Here is a 17,843-nt window from a genome sequence, read left to right as displayed (position 1 = left end):
GTATTCAGTCAGAGGACTGATCAGGCCGGGGAGCAAGCCAGACATAAGCTGTAGGTCTAGGGGGCAAGCCAGACTTATGTTGTGGGCTCAAGGGTAATCCAATCTGTTAGCTGTGGACCAATTGCATGCTGTTATTGTTTATGTGCTATTTGTATGTATATTGGTATTTTAGGGGAACTCACTAAGCTTTGGGCTTTCAGTTTTGTATTATGTTTCAGGTACCTCAAAGGATCGCGAGAAGGCGAAGGCATGATCGTGCACCTCCTCGATTTTTGATTTTTGATTTTGGGAAAACTATGATATTAAACCTGTTTTGAAAACTATTTGTAAACAATGATGATTTATGGGTTGTTTTGAAAATTTAAAATTTTCACGAATTTTATTGATGTTACACAACATTACCACACTATCTCTACAAGATTCCTTAGCCTACATCTAACTAGCATGCAAATCTACCAGCACATAGTAAATCTACTTTTGAATATTCATAATGTAGATTTGGTTATTTTGGGAAACTACTGCTCGAGCGCTGATTGATTGTACACAATGCTTCTCTGGGTTTTTCTCATGTAAAAAACTTCCTCTCCTTGTTAAGTTCTTTAAAAATCTTTTAGATCCTTAGTTTGAGTTTGGAATCACCCTGAGGTTCATCCAAATCCCTCAAACCAGGGCTCTAATGCCAAATTGTAACACCTCAAATTTCAAACCAAAATTTGCATTTTAAGTTACCAAAATCAAGGTTTTATAAAACAACTTTTCAAGTACATAATTATTCAAAACATTCATTTCCATAATATCAGAGTTCACACCCATTCTAGCAGTAAACATCCCAACGAGTGTGTATAATCAAACTTTTGCTTTCCCGCGGTCCTCAAAAGTACCTGCCACATATAATTAAAAACTGTAAGCACAAAGCTTAGTGATTTCCCTAAAATACCACATACAACACATCATAAAATAAACAACAATGTAATATCAGCAATCATAGGGACTATCAGCAGTCCTAATGAGCTAACAGCATGCTTGATGGGTTATCAGCCACCCTGGAGACTATTAGCAGTCTCAGTCAGATATAACCACAAATACATAATAAAAGAAGCAAGACCCAACTTGTCATCATAGATATGTCTATTCCACCACACGATTGAGAATAAGTGAGGAGACTCACCTGACACTGACAACTAGTAAACCTCACGCCCGAACTGTCGAAACTAGAGTCCGCCTAATCAACATACTAATTAACCCTAATTAATATTTAAGGTCTAAAACCCAACTAACTAGTCCAAATCCCACGATTAAACCTTCTAAGGGCAAAAGGACCATTTTCCCTTCTCATGGTAAAAAACCCCTAAATCTTTACTAAGGGTGAAAGTTAACAAAACTCAACGCTCAGCAAGTACGCTGAGCATACCAATCCTTACAGTGGGCATACAACGGAGCCAGCTCTCATCGGGGAAGGATTAGACTATGTTGTGTGTAGCTAGGAGTACACATGGCATACTCCGTCTACCTCTAATTCCACCAAGTTATTGTCTTAATCCTTTAATACAACCAACCCAGCCACATATCTGAATAATCTAAGACATCTTAATACATAATGTTGTTGGCTTTAATCCATCACATGGCTAGGAAAGGCTCAAAGCATCACTTCATTCATTCTAAGCTACTTTAATCATGGATGAGCCAAAGGGGAAGATCAAGCAAGAACTTTTATGAATCTAAATGTCCTAATATGCATTAAAGGAAAGCTAAAACCTTCTAGAGAGTCCCAAACTCATAAAGGTTCAAACTTGGGGACTTTTAGCTCATAAATCTTAAACCAGAGAGATCTTAAAGAAAACTTGCCAAGGTATAGACTTTATACCTGAAAATGATGCACAAAGATAGGAAGTTTCTGGATCTTCAAGCTTGTTAGCACCTTCTTTTTCTTCTATAACCTCCTTCTTCCACTACAAGAACCAAGAACACTCAAAAATTGAAATATCTCACACATAAGCAACTCACACAATATTTGAGTTTATGAAAGGGTTGGAGGTTGATAAGGGTGGCCAAACATGAAGTCATAATGTTCTTTAAGTAGGGGAAACCCTTAAAATTAGGGTTTAACATATGGGTTAGTACGCCTTGAGTTTATGAAAGGGTTGGAGGTTGATAAGGGTGGCCAAACATGACGTACCACATGTACGCCCAGCGTACTAGCTGGTCATTCGCTATCATGCACACTGCATAATAAAATATACTTGATTTCGGTATGTTAAAGTGCAAGTTCCCGATTTTCGCTAAAATATATGTAAGTTAAGATACACTTAATTTATTTCAATTGTAACTTATATTTATGTTCATAGTCATTATTACAAACCTATATAGAAGATTTATCAATAATTCCAAGTCATTATACTGATTGATCTACCTATGAGGATGATGTCTATGTTGGATTTAGTGTAACTTATATTTAAACACCTCACTAAATCCAACGTATACATCACTCCCAGAAGTAGATCAATTAGTATATTGACTTGGAATTGCTGATAAATCTTAATTATAGGTTCATAATAACGACTATGTCTATAATTAAAGTGACACTTAAAATAATTAAGCATAGCTTGACTTACAGTGTAATCTAATGATAACCTGGATTATGTGAGCGGAACTCTTACCCGAGATCTTCTATTCTCTAGATATCAAACACCGCAAGGCTTTACGAAAGTAGTCGAAAACTAAGGAGTAAAAGGGTTAAAATCTCAAAGAGAGTTAGAGAGAATTTGAGTGAGAGGTGTGGATAAAGAGCTTGAATTCGCATCTATATATCACATAAAATCGGATGCTCATTGTGCATATTATCCCTTACATGCCGTTCAAATTGTCGGGTAGGCTGATGTGTCAAAATCCTATGGTGTCACGTGTCACGATTTGGGTGGTGTGTCAATGCGCGTTGCATATCCTATCTGTGCGCGTGGGTGCCCCCAGATTTTTATAAAATCTTATAAAATTCATAACTTCTTCATACGAGCTCCGATTTTTATTGGTTTTATATACACATGTAGCTATCAACGAGATCTACAACTTTCGTTTAGACTCAGTCGGCTAATTTTGACTTTATTTACAAAGTTATATTTTTACAGGCTTAGACTGCTAAAGTCCGTGTGAAAATCATATATTTATCATACAATATCTGTTCCCGATTGTCTTTATATCGACAGATACATATGGAGAAGGTCTTCAACTCTCATTTAGATTGTTTTTCCTGACAATTAACCGTTCTAAATTTTGATATATGTGTTGCACACTGCTGAGCTGAAACTTAGAAAAATCAGAACTTCTATATAGGAAGTAAGATTTTGATTTTCTCTATATATATGCTCTCCGTTTAGCGACTAATACGAATTTCATTTAGATCACTAATGCTAAAAAGTAATCTATCGAAAATCTACTTTTTACGAGACGCAAGATCGAACCGGTTAAATTACGAAACTTCGAAGAATCATAACTTCTTCATATGAAGTCGAATTCGAACGCTCCTTATATCTCAAGAATTCTTATGTCGTATAATACAACTAGGTTAAGATTATTTGTACTAAATAATCTTTTATCTTCGACAGGTATTTTAATTTTATTTATTTTATTATTAAATACTTATATTATTTACACATAATATCCTATATGACACGTAAGCATATAAATATGTGAATAATCCTTTCTTATTCATTCATATAAGGGATACAATAGTTGACCCTAGTGATTACAGACTATAACTTAGACTATCAGGAAACACAGACGTTACAAGGATTTTGATCAAGTTTCACTTAGGGGCATTTTAAGTAATTGGAATAGTGATTTGAGATTAGGTCCATGTTTATTGCATATGTGACTGGTAGTGACAACAGTTGGAGCAATGATCTGTTCAGTTACATTTCAGACTGTAAGGTGAGTTTTACTCACTGTACTCGTGGGTCTAATGTGACATCCCAAATTTCATGGCCAGAAAAGACCTATTTGTTTATGCTTTATTTGAAAATTAGAGTATACTTTTGAAGAAATATGTTGTAGAATTTGGCATTATAGCACTTCTGAAATCCAACAACGCTACGTGGCCCTTCAAACCAGATTCCCCGTACCACGAGTAATTATAATATATTATAATAACACTTTATATTTTATAATACTTAGCACATATATTTTTTATAGGTTCATAATAATATAAGTTACACTGAAAATAGAATAGTGTAGCTTAACTTACCGGACTTTTAACAAAAACCAGGAAACTACGCGGGCAGAACTCCGACTCTAAAAACTTCTTTCATTGGCTTTTTGACGACTCAAAGTTTCTTTATCACACCCTAAAACTTGTAGAAATTGAACAAGAAAGAAAGAAGGATTCTAGAGAGAGTTTAGATGACTGGAGTAAGAAAATAGGAATAATTCATCCTTTATTTATAAAGGTTTGATCATAGAGTAGGCCCTAAGTTCCGTCCGTATATTTAGCATATGAGCTCCATTTTCTATGTTCTTTATATCCACGCGTTGGTATTTATGACTACTACAACTTTCTTTTAGACCCCATCGGCTAATTTTCATTCCATCTCAGATTTACAAATCTGTATCGAATTCATCGCGCTCGAAGAGTAGGGACTAAGTTTCGTCCATATCTTTAATACACGAGCTCTATTATCAAAGTTATTTATATCCACGTGTTGGTATTTCCGAGTGCTACAACTTTCGTTTAGAATCCATTGGCTAATTCTCATTCTATCTCAGATTTACAAATCTGTATACGACTCGTATACCCGAAGTTGTGATTGTGAAACCATGTATGAACTCTAAAATGGACTTCAGGATGGAGAAACTGCCTAAGTATACGAGTAATCACATCGTCATGTGAAAAAACTTAGAACCCAGTAGGACTCCCGAAAACAGATCACCCTATAGTTTAAACACCCACGGAGATACAAGAACAGTGCAAACAACTTAGCGAACTACACAAAAATAGAATTAGAAGACTAGGTTCTCGCCCTAGAGAACCCCTGCATATTCTCACAGAGATCGACGGATTGCAACGTATGTGCCTCGGATATCGAGGACTCCGTCCAGATTTTCATAGAAATCGTGATCTCTGCCTCGCATAGACAAAATGGTTGAGCAAACGTAAGGAAAGAAACTACTTCCAGGAATGGATCTGAAATCCGAATATCACCAGTTCGAGTGTTAGGGAAGGATGTCCGAAAGACTATCTCCTGAACTCGATACGGACACTTCGAGTTCGTAGTGATACCTTTCGGATAGGACCAATACGCCCATGGTTTTCATGAGATAAATGATTAGGGTTACGTCTTTCTTACTTGGATCGATTCGTCATTTCTCCATGAAATGACTTACTTATCTACCCTCATAGTAAGAAGAAAACCCATGAAAACAATTCCTACAGAGGAACTTTTAGCAAAGTTCTCTAGGCACGAGATTTGGAAATTGAAGAGTCAAATTTCTAGGACACACTGTTAGTAAAGTGAGAAATTTTGAGTACTCTTTCAATTTGCCAAAACCATTGAGCATCTATCGACACCAGAGACGCCGACAGTTTTTCGCCAAATTCTAGGTCTTACCGACCTACCGCCTTAGTACATTCAGAACTCCTCGCAAGATACAAAAACTCATACGACTTTGACCCAGCGAGGGGTGGCCTTGGACTGAGAAGTTACGCAAGAAAAGGAACCTTCGAGATTCCGAGCGAGTGACCAAGTTCTTTAGGGTAACTCACACTCAGAATGGCTTAATACGCTTCGTAAAGCGTGGAAAGCTAAATCCAAATTTGACAGGACCTCTGAGATTCTTATCAGAATCTGTCCTGTGCCTCGCACAAACTAGACCTACTCCGCGAACTCAGTAACGTACTTTCTACTCTTCGCATCTCGATCGTGAAACCATCCCTTTCTGTTTGGACTCTTACAAGTCCACTCGTCGAGATCCTTGCCTTCGTATTAGAACCATAGTGATCCTCGACCGAGAGGTCAAGCGGACGAAGAAACGCCGTCGCCAGTTAGTGAAGGTTCGTTGGGATACCAACCGAGAGCCCGATTTCACTTAGGTGCGCTAGAACCAATCGATTAGGAAGTTTCCTCCTCACGTCTCGATCATTCGTGCATACTTCCTTGCCTAAATTCTAATTTCGGGACGAAATTCCCTTTGACAGGGGGATGATGTGACAACCCGAAATTTCTGTTCTAAATCAAACGATTTCAATCCAATAGAAGTAGAGCAGTTACAGTGGAAATTCAGACTTATGGAATAAGTTTGATAGTTTTAGGGTTTTACACCTAAGGAGTTATTAGGAGAGTGGTTGCACTAGGATTTTGTGCAACACTGTAATTCCATTACTCTAGGTCATTAGAATCCATTCCGAGAATAGAAATATTTTCTGCCAAAAATCTCAGGACTATAAATAGAATTCTGAACCAAATTGGTTCATTATTTGATTTCCAATTAGAGAAAAGCCAAATACTCTCTCACGGATCTTCGGGTTTTCATCCCAGATTGTGAGTCTACTTTTATAGATGTGTTTTAATACTTGTTATATGCTTAATAACATTATTTACATGTCCAAAGTACAAGATCCGGGAGTTTACCGCCCAAGAACGTTCTTGGGGATTAAACTCCAAAATCAAGCCTAAAGGCCACCTAGTCCCATTTCCGCGTTAGACATCTAACTAAGGACTTTATGAATGATCATTAGAGGCTAGAAGCAAGTCAAAACCAAGTAGTTTGAGGAGTTTACGGCCAACGAACCACCTCTTGGGCCGTAAACTCCAAGTAAAGGGCACAAATGAGTGCCTAGTGTTCCTTTAGCCTTATAACAAGAACCTAGAAGCCTTAAACTCATGTTTTAGACCAACAAAACAATTAGAAACCAACTTTGGAAGGGAGTTTACGGCCAAGATGCTCCTTAGGCCGTAAACTCCAAGATTAAGGGTCAAAATCCCTTCAAAGTCTTCCTAGGGCTTAGTCTTCATTTTAGGCAAGCACCTTAATGTGTTTAGGACCTAGAAAACACATGAAAAGCATAAGTGTTGAAGAGTTTACGGTCAAGAGTATTTCTTGGGCCGTAAACTCCTTTAAAGGGGTCAAAGGACACCCTAGACACTTCCTTAGGCCAAGAGACTTTTAGGGCAAGTACCTAGATGAGTTTTGGGCTAGTTAAAATTCTTAGAACCTCATGTGTGAGGGAGTTTACGGCCCAAAAGGTTCCAAGGCCGTAAACTCCATAAAATGGTACCATTTGGTGCCATAAACCCTCTTTAAGCCAAGTATTAAAGCCTATAATTGTTCCTAGTTGTTATAGAGACTTGAAATAACCATAAGAACCCTCCTAAGGGAGTTTACGGCCGTAAACTCCAAGGGAAAAGGGTCTTTGGGCCGTAAACTCCCCAAAGGAGTCAATATGGTGCCCAAACACTTGCATAGGCCTTGAAACAATTCTCACTAAGGTTGTAGTAATTCAATGTACCATTCCAAGCCTTGGTTGAGAGTTTACGGCCAGGAGCTTACTCCCCTGGGCCGTAAACTCCAATGAATATGGTCTTTTGACCTTAAACTTCCATTAGGGGCATTGCACTTCTTTGTTGCAACCCATTAGCCTCCTAGCACTTGACCAAAAGTGTTGTCCTCGCGCTTAAATGTTATACTTGTATAGTTAGTGATTAAATCTCTAATTATTTATATACATATGTCTTCATACGTAATTAGGATCATTGTGTGTGTCTAAGTCATCGCTTGACACCAAGCACTTGTCCGATCCTTCCGTACGATAGCAGCCCGTTCAATTCCAGTCACATACTGCAGGTGAGTTCATACCCCTTAACTAATGTTTTAAACTATTTTAAATGTTTTATGGGGGGGGGGATACAAGTAGAATCATGCTACTTTTTATGTCAATCACATGTGATTAGTAAGTAGGATTATATTACTTATTACATCAATCACATGTGATTAATATACAACATTCAAAAGATTTGGCTACTCATTAGCCGTTTTACCAAATAGTTTCCTTCAAATGATTTTTATAAACATTTTATATGTATTAAACTACTTATTACACTGTACATCTTACTCTGTACATTGCCTTTCAAACTTATTTACAACTGTGTTTCAAACGATGTTTTCCTTATACTCAAAACTGTTTTATCATACTTATGCCTTTAAATTGTTTTATAGATTGACATCAAGTCGATCTTTTCTTAAAAATAATACTTATATTTCAAATGTCTTACAAAATTTATTTATGCTTTTATATTATAAATTGCATGCCTCTATATGTATAGTTATATAAGAAATGTCTAAAAGACTTAGGAAGACTATCCACCCTATTTCCTTTTCGCGCCTTGAGATGTGGTCTGGTGGGATATTGGGTATTCGTCCGAAAGTCGTTTAAATATTAGTTATATATCATGTGTACATATCTAGTCATAAAAGGTCCTTCCAGTTTATCCTATGCCCTTGGGTAGCAAGGGTATACATCCACGTCCATACGTACCACTTAGATTACTAGTAAGCTACCATATGGGTAGTTCAGGAAGATACTAGAACCATTACTAGAATGCGATATCATATAACGAGTCAGTTCATTCATGAGTCAATACTTTCTAGAACATTACTGTACATTACATATACGACTATACTAGGACGAGAACATATACGACTATACTAGAACGACTACATTACTATACTTGCTAGATAGAGAGAACACACATTACAGCTAGCACACGTAGAACCTTACAATACTCTACTATATTACTTACATGATAACACTTATAGGAGTACTTTTACATAGATATATCAGGAGGAGTCCTATTACATTTTATATGTATCGACTCCGTTATTAAATCCGTGTTCTTACCTTTACCTTGTGATAAAATCACATAATCGGCGAGATAGAATGGATTATTATCCTAGTACCAGAGGATACGAGTTGGGGGATTGACCATTCCTAGAATCTCTGTTAGCTACAGAGGTAAAAGTACATCCACGGATGTCAAACGGTTGGTACCATTACAGGTGCACAATTAAGGGATTAACTATTCCTATACCCAGCTGTTAGCAACAGAGGTAAGAGTACGTCTACGGATGGCTTAAAGTTAACGTTAACAGTTACCCTAGTACCAAAGGGTATGATTCAGGTTAGTTATATTATTACCTATATTTGTGACTCATTCACATAACCAATGAGGTAAAATTATATTTAGGTATCCTAGTACCAAAGGATACAATTTCTTATAATGATAATAATAGTAACACAATTAGGTCTTGGTAGAAGACTACAAAGAGCACAGTTAAGTCTTGGTAGAAGACTCCTTTTGTTACTAATAGGAATCATAGGGATTCTAGGGTTTTTCAAACATTTACAGCTGATCTACAAACATTTTCATACTTATATGAGCTTTCTTTCAAAACAATGTCAAGTCTTAAAAATTATAAGTTTTACAAATTAAGACACATTAATACTTATGATCTCACCAGCTTTAAAGCTGATACTCGCTTTCAAAATTACTTGTATCCTCAGGTCATCATAGACAGGTACCGATGCAAGGAGAAAGGAAGATGGAGCTTATTCAAGACTTATCTTTCATTTTGATTTATACTTTAGTGTTTATCAAAATTTGACAGAATACAATTGTATAATAATTATTTTATTAATGCAATGGATGATGTTGTTGCTTGTTTACTACTTTACATTGTTGTTGATATTATACATGACATCCTCCACCCCAGAACGTTTCCGCCGTTCTTGGTTTTGGGGTGTGACAGATGCTGACACCTGTACTTCGGACGCCCAGTGTAGCCGAGGAGCGCCTCGCGTACGAGGTATGCCCTATGTGCGAAGAGGGAACGCCGCGCGTAGTCGTTCTGCTTGGTCCAAGGAGTAGCCACGTCGCCCCATCCGAAGCTCGCCATCTGGAACTCTTATCCGAAGACTACGCCCAACGTAGCTCCTGGACGCGCAGCGTAGTCTGAGGCTGCTGAGGCTATAAATAGCATGCGAGCCATTCCGAGTTTTTCACACCTTTCTTCACTCTCTCTCTCTCTCTCTAAGATCTTTCTCTCTCTAGAGTTCCAAACCCCCATATATCCTAGATAAAACCCCTAGCACCCGAAGGAAGCCCCGAGGCTCCCGGAGTCCCGAGAAAAAGGGTCTTTCGGTTTCGAAACGCTGCTCCGAGCAAAGCCCGGTTTTCTTTAAAATCCGCTGTTAGTGAGTTATGCTTACGCAATTTTTAATATAGCTTTCAAATAATTATAGTAATGTTATTAGGTCCTTAAAATAATTATTTGGGCTATTATTATGAGTTATATAAGTATCGTTTAAGCCTTTTATAATAGTAATAATAGTCAGACTATTAATTAGTCGCGGTTATCGTTAGACTAAACCCTAGTGGTATTGATACTAGGTTTTATCGAAGGAGAATTGTTTTGAGAGTATCGAAGTGTTGTCCGAGTGCTGAGTCACCACCTTTCAAGTGAGTGCATAGTCCCTTTCATAAACATGATTTTAATACAAGTATTGATTGAAGTATTAATTATATGTCTATGTGCGAGTTAATTGATGTTGCCTGAAATACGTGTTAAAGAACATACCTGATTATATATGATGATTTTGGACAAAGAGTAGATCTAAATTAATTATGAGGAATATTGGGTAGTATCTTTTATGAGTACAAGTGAGTTATACTCAGAGAATAGAACTTTAGTATATGTCATTCATCCGGGAGCATGGATTAGACAAAGTCATTGTCCCTAGTCCGAGAGTATGAATTGGACATAGTCAACTATCATTAATTCGGGGGGTATGGATTAAGACATAGTCAGTTGTCCTTAGTCCGGGAGTATGGATCAAGACATAGTCATTCGTCCTTAGCCCGAGAGTATGGATTAGGAATAATCATTCGTCATTAATCCGAGAGTATGGATTAGTCATTCGTCCCTAGTCTGAGAGTATGGATTAGTTATAATCATTCGTCATTAATCCGAGAGTATGGATTAGCCATTCACCCGTAGTCCGAGAGTATGGATTAGGTAAAGCCATTCATTTCTAATTCGGGAGTATGGATTAGGTAAAATGGTTAATCTTAGGTTTGAGAGTATGCATAGTCTCGTTGTGAGGATCGACGAGGTAGGATAAGAGTTGCTTATACATATACGGTGAAATTGTATGTGAGTTTTAAATTATATATATATATATATGATATAACATTGTGGGATTGAAATCCCTATGTACTCACCAGGTTTCCCAACCTGACCCACTCAGTTTATTTATATCACAGGTGTTGACATGAAGTCACATTACACTGAGAGATTAAGGAGAGATAAACCACTAATGATAATGAATGTAAGTTATGTTTATGCTTATGTTTCTGTATTGACGATGACATCCCAAATGTTTTAAAAGGATTAAAAATACTTTTCTTCGGAAATGCTTTGATAATGTAATTATCATGTTTTTTTCTGGGAGCAAATTCCGCAATGTTTTTCTTAAAAAGAGATACTCTGATTTTTATAAAGCATAAACAAAATCGGTCTTTTCTGGCCCTGAAAATGGGGATGTCACACAAATGTTCATTCTATTTTTGACACATATTATTATTATTATTTTATTATTTATAAGCACATATCTTGCACATAAATCACATAAATCACATAATACTCTCATAATTCTTCTTCATTACTTCAAAATAGGTTACAATTGTTGACCCTAACTATTACATCATCATACAAATGCCCTGCCAGAAACACATGCGTTACAATTCTATCCTCCTTAGGATGATTCTGTCTTGGAATCTTGCATCAGTAAATAGATTTGGATAGCAACTCAGCATGTCACTCTCTGTTTCCCAGGTGACGTTTGGTCCATTCGTATGTTTCCATTGCACAAGCACCAAGTCGATCATCTTGCGTCGCAACTTCTTTATCTTACGGTAAACAATTGCCTCAGGCTCTTCAATTAGCCTCTTATTTTCTTCTATCCTTTACTCCAAAAGTGGTATTATATCGGGAACTTCTCCCGCGAACTTCCTCAAAAAACACACATGGAAACTGTTATGAATGCCATCTAGTTCTTCTGGAAATTCTAGCATGTATGTTTGGTTCCCAATCCTCTGAAGAACCTTGAATGGTCCAATAAATATTGAACTCAAATTTCCTCTCTTTCCGAATCGTATAAGTCCCTTCCATAGTGAGACTTTGAGTAAAACCGAATCTCCAACTTCGAATGCCATCGGTCGTTGCTTCTTGTCAGCATAGCTCTTTTGGCGATCTTGAGCTCCCAACATCCTTTCTCTAATCACTTTTATCTTTTTAGGAGTTTGATGGACTATGTCGAGACCCATAAACTACTTATGTCTGACCTCAAGCCAACAAGATGGTGTACGACACTTCTGACCGTACAAGGCTTGATAAGGTGTCATCTTAAAGCTCAAATGGTAACTATTGTTTTAGGAAAACTCTACTAGGGGTAAATGCTCATCCCGGATACCTTGGAATTCTAGGGTACATGCTCTTAGCATATCTTCCAATGTTTGAATTGTTCTCTTGCTCTGAACATCAGTCTGCAGATGGTAGGCTGTTCTTAAACACAACTTCGTACCTATTTCCTCTTGTAGAATCTTCCAAAACCTTTATGTGAGACGACTATCACGATCTGATACAATATTAAAAGGCACACCGTGAAGTCTTACTACCTCCTTCATGTAAGCATTTGCAAGCTTATCCATAGACCACCTCTCATTGGCTGCTATGAAGTGTGCACTCTTTGTGAACCAATCCACGACTACCCAAATCATGTCGTGACTGTTTTTTGTCTTGGGCAGTTTAGTCACAAAATCCATGGTGATGTCTTCCCATTTACCCATGGGTATAGGTAAAGGTTCTAACCTCCCATACGATTTCTGGCGTTGTGCTTTAACATTATTTTCCTTACATAGTTTCTTTAGAAATAACAAGGTCTTTTGTTTGGTTCAATCTAAAATAGATAAAATAGATAAAAATGAAAAGTTTTATTATTTTCCAATGTTTTATGAAGTTTGATTTACAGTTGAATTTCAATCTAAAATAGATAAAAATGAAAAGTTTTATTATTTATTTCTCTCTCACACATGTTACACAATCGGCCACATACTTTGCAACATCGAGCTTCATCGTCGGCCACCAGTAGTAAGGTTTCAGATCCCTATACATCTTAGTGCTGCCGGAATGAATTGAGTAGATGGTCTTGTGAGCTTCTTCTATCAGAAGTTCCGTTATTCCTCCCATCTTAGGCACCCAAATCCTATCTTGGAATACATTCAATGCTTGACTATTTGTACCGAATACCAACGTTTTGCCTAAACATTCTTCCTTTCATTCATTTTTATCCAAAGCTTCTTCCTGAGTTTTATTAATGCTATCCACAGTCATCGAGATGACTTCTATTCCTAAGGCTCTCAACCTTTTTCTTTCCAGGTTTACTTTTCGACTTAGAGCATCAGCTATGACATTTGCCTTACCAGGGTGGTAAAGTATCTCGCAGTCGTAATCCTTGAGTAATTCTAGCCAGCATCGTTGCCTCATATTTAATTCATTTTGATCAAAGAGATACTGGAGATTTTTATGATCAGTGAAGAGTTTGCACTTCGTGCCATAAAGATAATGCCTCCATATTTTTAATGCGAATGCTATCGTTGCCAACTCAAGATCATGAGCGGGGTAGTTCTTCTCGTGCTCTTTCAATTTTCGAGATGCATATGCTATCACTTTATCTCTCTGGGTCAGAGCACAACCTAACCCAACTCTAGATGCATCGCTATAGACTGCTAAGTCTTCAACTCATTAGGTAAAGAAAGAATCGGTGCTTCACACAACTTCTTCTTTAATTTCTTGAATGCTTTTTCATGTTTCTCACTCCATGTATATGTAGCTCCTTTATGGGTCAAAGCTGTCAATGGAGAAGCGATTGAAGAAAAGTCTTGGATAAACCTTCAGTAATATCCACCTAATCCTAGAAAGCTTTGAATCTCAATGGGACTTTTTGGTCGTTCCCATTTCATCATAGCTTCAATCTTTGCTGGATTAATCATTATCCTTTTGTGGTTAACCACATAACCCAAGAATTGAACTTCTCGAATCCAAAAATCACATTTGGAGAACTTTGCTTATAACTTCTCCTTTTTCAGAACTTCTAATACTTCTCGTAGGTGCTTGCCATTCTCCTGCCGGCTCTTTGAGTAAATCAGAATTTCATCTATGAACACTATTATAGATTTATCGAGGAATGGTTTACAAACCATATTCATCAAAGCCATAAAGACTGCTGGAGTATTGGTTAGTCCAAATGACATAACCAAGAGCTCATAGTGTCCGTATCTTGTTCTAAATGTGGTCTTCTCAATAACTTGCTCTCTCACATTCAGCTGATGATATCCTAACCTCAGATCGATCTTTGAGAAATAGCTCGAACCTTGCAATTGATCGAACAGTTCATCAATCCTTGGCAATGGATAGTTGTTTTTCACCATTACCTTGTTCAGCTCTCTGTAATCTATGCACATCCTCATGCTTCCATCCTTCTTCTTCACGAATAACAACGGAGATCCCCATGGTGATGAACTAGGTCTAACGAAACTATTGTCCAACAACTCCTGAAGTTGCATCATAAGCTCCTTCATCTCTGTCGGTGCTAATCGGTATGGTGTTTTCGTTATTGTTGTTGATCCTGGCAACAAGTCTATTTGAAGCTCCACTTGTCTATCAGGGGGAAATCCAAGAACATCTTCAGGAAAGACTTTTGGATAGTCACACACCACTGGTATTCTTTGCATTTCTTTCTTCCCATTCTTTGCATTGATCACAAATGCCAAGTATGATGTGTATCCTTTGGACAAACATTTTCTGGATTTCATCACAGAAATGATTCCAGAATTCACTCTACGTTTGTCCCCATACACCATAAACAAATCTTTTCTAGGTGGGTTTACTCTCACCATCTTCTTCCTACATAGTATCTCAACATTGTTTGCACTAAGACAATCCATTCCTAGTACGATGTCGAAACCGTTCAACTCAATGGATAACAGCTCCTCGTGGAATTTATTTTCGTTCAAGTTGATGACGATGTTTTTAATGCAATCGCTAACAGGTATGAATTTTCCACTTGCAACTTCTACAAATAGAGCACTATCAAGTTTATCTACAGGCAATGCTTGTCTTTCGCCAAATTTATACGATACAAAGGAGTAATTTGCTCTAGAGTCAAACAATATATTGGCAGGCAATTCGTTTACAAGAAAGGTACCTAAAGCGACATATGCTTCATCTCTTGCAACTTCTAGGGTCATCTGGAATGCTCTTGCGTATGGTCTCGGTGGAATGTTAGGCCTTGCCGCCTCTTTCTTCTTCGAGCAATCCTTAGCAATATGCCCTTCTTCATTGCATCCGTAACACACCCTCTTACTGGCTGTACACTCATTGGCGTAATGCCCTGTCTTTCCAATTTGTAACAAGTCACCTCCTCACCATACTTTCCAAAGTGATTCTTTTTGCACTTCTCACACCATCTTGCTTCACCTCCACCTCCTCCAAATTTATTGGAATCAGACTTTGAGAATTTTCTCTTCTTGGTGGACCTTGAAGATCCTTCAAACGTCCTCTTCTCCCCAACTTCAACCTTGTTGGCAGCTCTACCCTTGATTATCTCTTTAACAGACTAAGCAGCCCATATGGTTGCCTCAAGAGTAGGCGAATTTAGATCTTCATTTACGATAGACATTTAAATCCACCTTGTCTCTCCGCAAAATTACATGTCAATTCAAATATCGTAGTCGAACGTTTATAAATTTGAACACATAAAGTTTCCAGATCCGATTGGCAACAGACCATAGATCCGATTAAATAATAGCATATAAGACACCTTTACAGCTATAACATAAATCATTTAGCACATAAAATGATTTTAGGCATCTTTCCTAAAATAAGCTAGTGCCTGTGTCTAAAATATAGTAGACACTCATCTCACTATCATCGCTTAGCATTATAAGATTAAGTCTAGAAATCCTACAAATTCCTGGTTCGCTTAAACTAATGCTTTGATACAAACTGTAACATTCCCAATTTCACAGCCAAAAAATACTGTATGCTTAATTTGAAAATCAGAGTATACTTTTGAAGAAATACGTTGTGGAATTTGTTCCCTAAATATGATAAAAAAAATTCATCAAATCATTTCCGAATAAATGTATTTTCATTATATTAAAAACCTCGGGATGTCATTGTCAATACAGATCAAAAGCATAAACAGAAATAGCACAAGCCTTACAACAACTTTTTATTCTAGTGGCCTATAATCCATTGATCTGTCAACAGATTATCACTCCTACGCTCTCTTGCCACTACATGTATATAAGAAACTGAGTGGGTCAGGCTTGAGAGTCTGGTGAGCACATAGGGGTTTCAACCCACAATAATTAAGTTTATTAATTTCATCAATCAATCAACCAGATTACCCGTTCCCGTTATCCTCACTTTCTGTCTCTAAAGCATCTAAATTAAGGGACCTATCCTAAGGATTTTCATCAGAATGACAACATTGCTTAGGGGATTCCTCAGCAATACATGTGAATAAGGCAACAATGAGGGGGATGGAGTACACCTGGTGAACACTTAGTTTAAAAACACCTACAGGTTGCGAGCCTGCCAGCGTACCACTAGACTGTCTAGAATAGTTTGTGGTCATCATCTATACTCCGCTAGATGACTGAATCATCTTAAGTATCGTGGCCTCTCATCATTTATTTCATCATCTATATCATCTACCCATCTTTACCCATCATAATTATAGGTATAAAATACATATACAGTTTAAATCAAATAAAACATGTATATTTTGTTCATCCAACATAAATATGAAGAACACAGATAATATGCACACATAGCACGTAATTTATATTAAGTACTTCATATCTATGTGTAATAGGAAAGTAACTATGCATTCACTTGTTAAAGTGATGATTCCAAACTCGGGTAGCGCTTCGCTTCTAACAATTCTATTTTCCTTCGACGAAACCTAGTATCATTATCGCTAGATTTTAGTCTAATATTTATAGCGACTAATTATTAGCTCTACGAGCTGTATTGTTTTATAAGTGTTAAAAAATACTTTTCAACCACTATGTACAGACAGGGGCCATACATGAAACACCGGAGGGCAGGACCATTTTGGCATTATAGCACTTTTGAAATCCAACAAACCTATGCGACCCTTCAAACCAGATTCCCCGTACCACGAGTAGTTAGAATATATTATAATAAAAATTTATATTTTATAATACTTAGCACATATATTGTTTATAGGTTCCTAATAACAACTTATGACTATAAACATAAGTTGCACTAAAACAGAATAATGTAGCTTAACTTAACGGGCTTTTAACAAAAACCAGGAAATTACGCAGGCAGAACTCCGACTCCCAAAACTTATTTCATCGGCTTTTTGACGACTCGAAGTTTCTCTATCTCACCCTAAACTTAGAGAAATTGAACAAGAAAGAAAGAAGGATTCTAGAGAGAGTTTAGAGGAATGAAGTAAGAAAATATGAAGAATTCATCATTTATTTATAAGGGTTTAATCATAGAGTAAGAACTAAGTTTCATCTGTATTTTTCACGTACGAGCTTTGTTTTCTACGTTCTATATATCTACGCATTTGTATTTACGACTAATACAACTTTCATATAGACCCCGTCGGCTAATTATCATTCTATCTCATATTTACAAATCTGTATCAAATTTATCGCGCTCAAAGAGTAGGGACTAAGTTTCATCCATATCCTTAA

This window comes from Lactuca sativa, chromosome 7 (genome assembly GCF_002870075.4).
Source record: "Lactuca sativa cultivar Salinas chromosome 7, Lsat_Salinas_v11, whole genome shotgun sequence".
Lineage (NCBI taxonomy): Eukaryota > Viridiplantae > Streptophyta > Magnoliopsida > Asterales > Asteraceae > Lactuca > Lactuca sativa.
The sequence above is the reverse complement of the archived record's forward strand: the minus strand, read 5'-3'. Positions refer to the sequence as shown.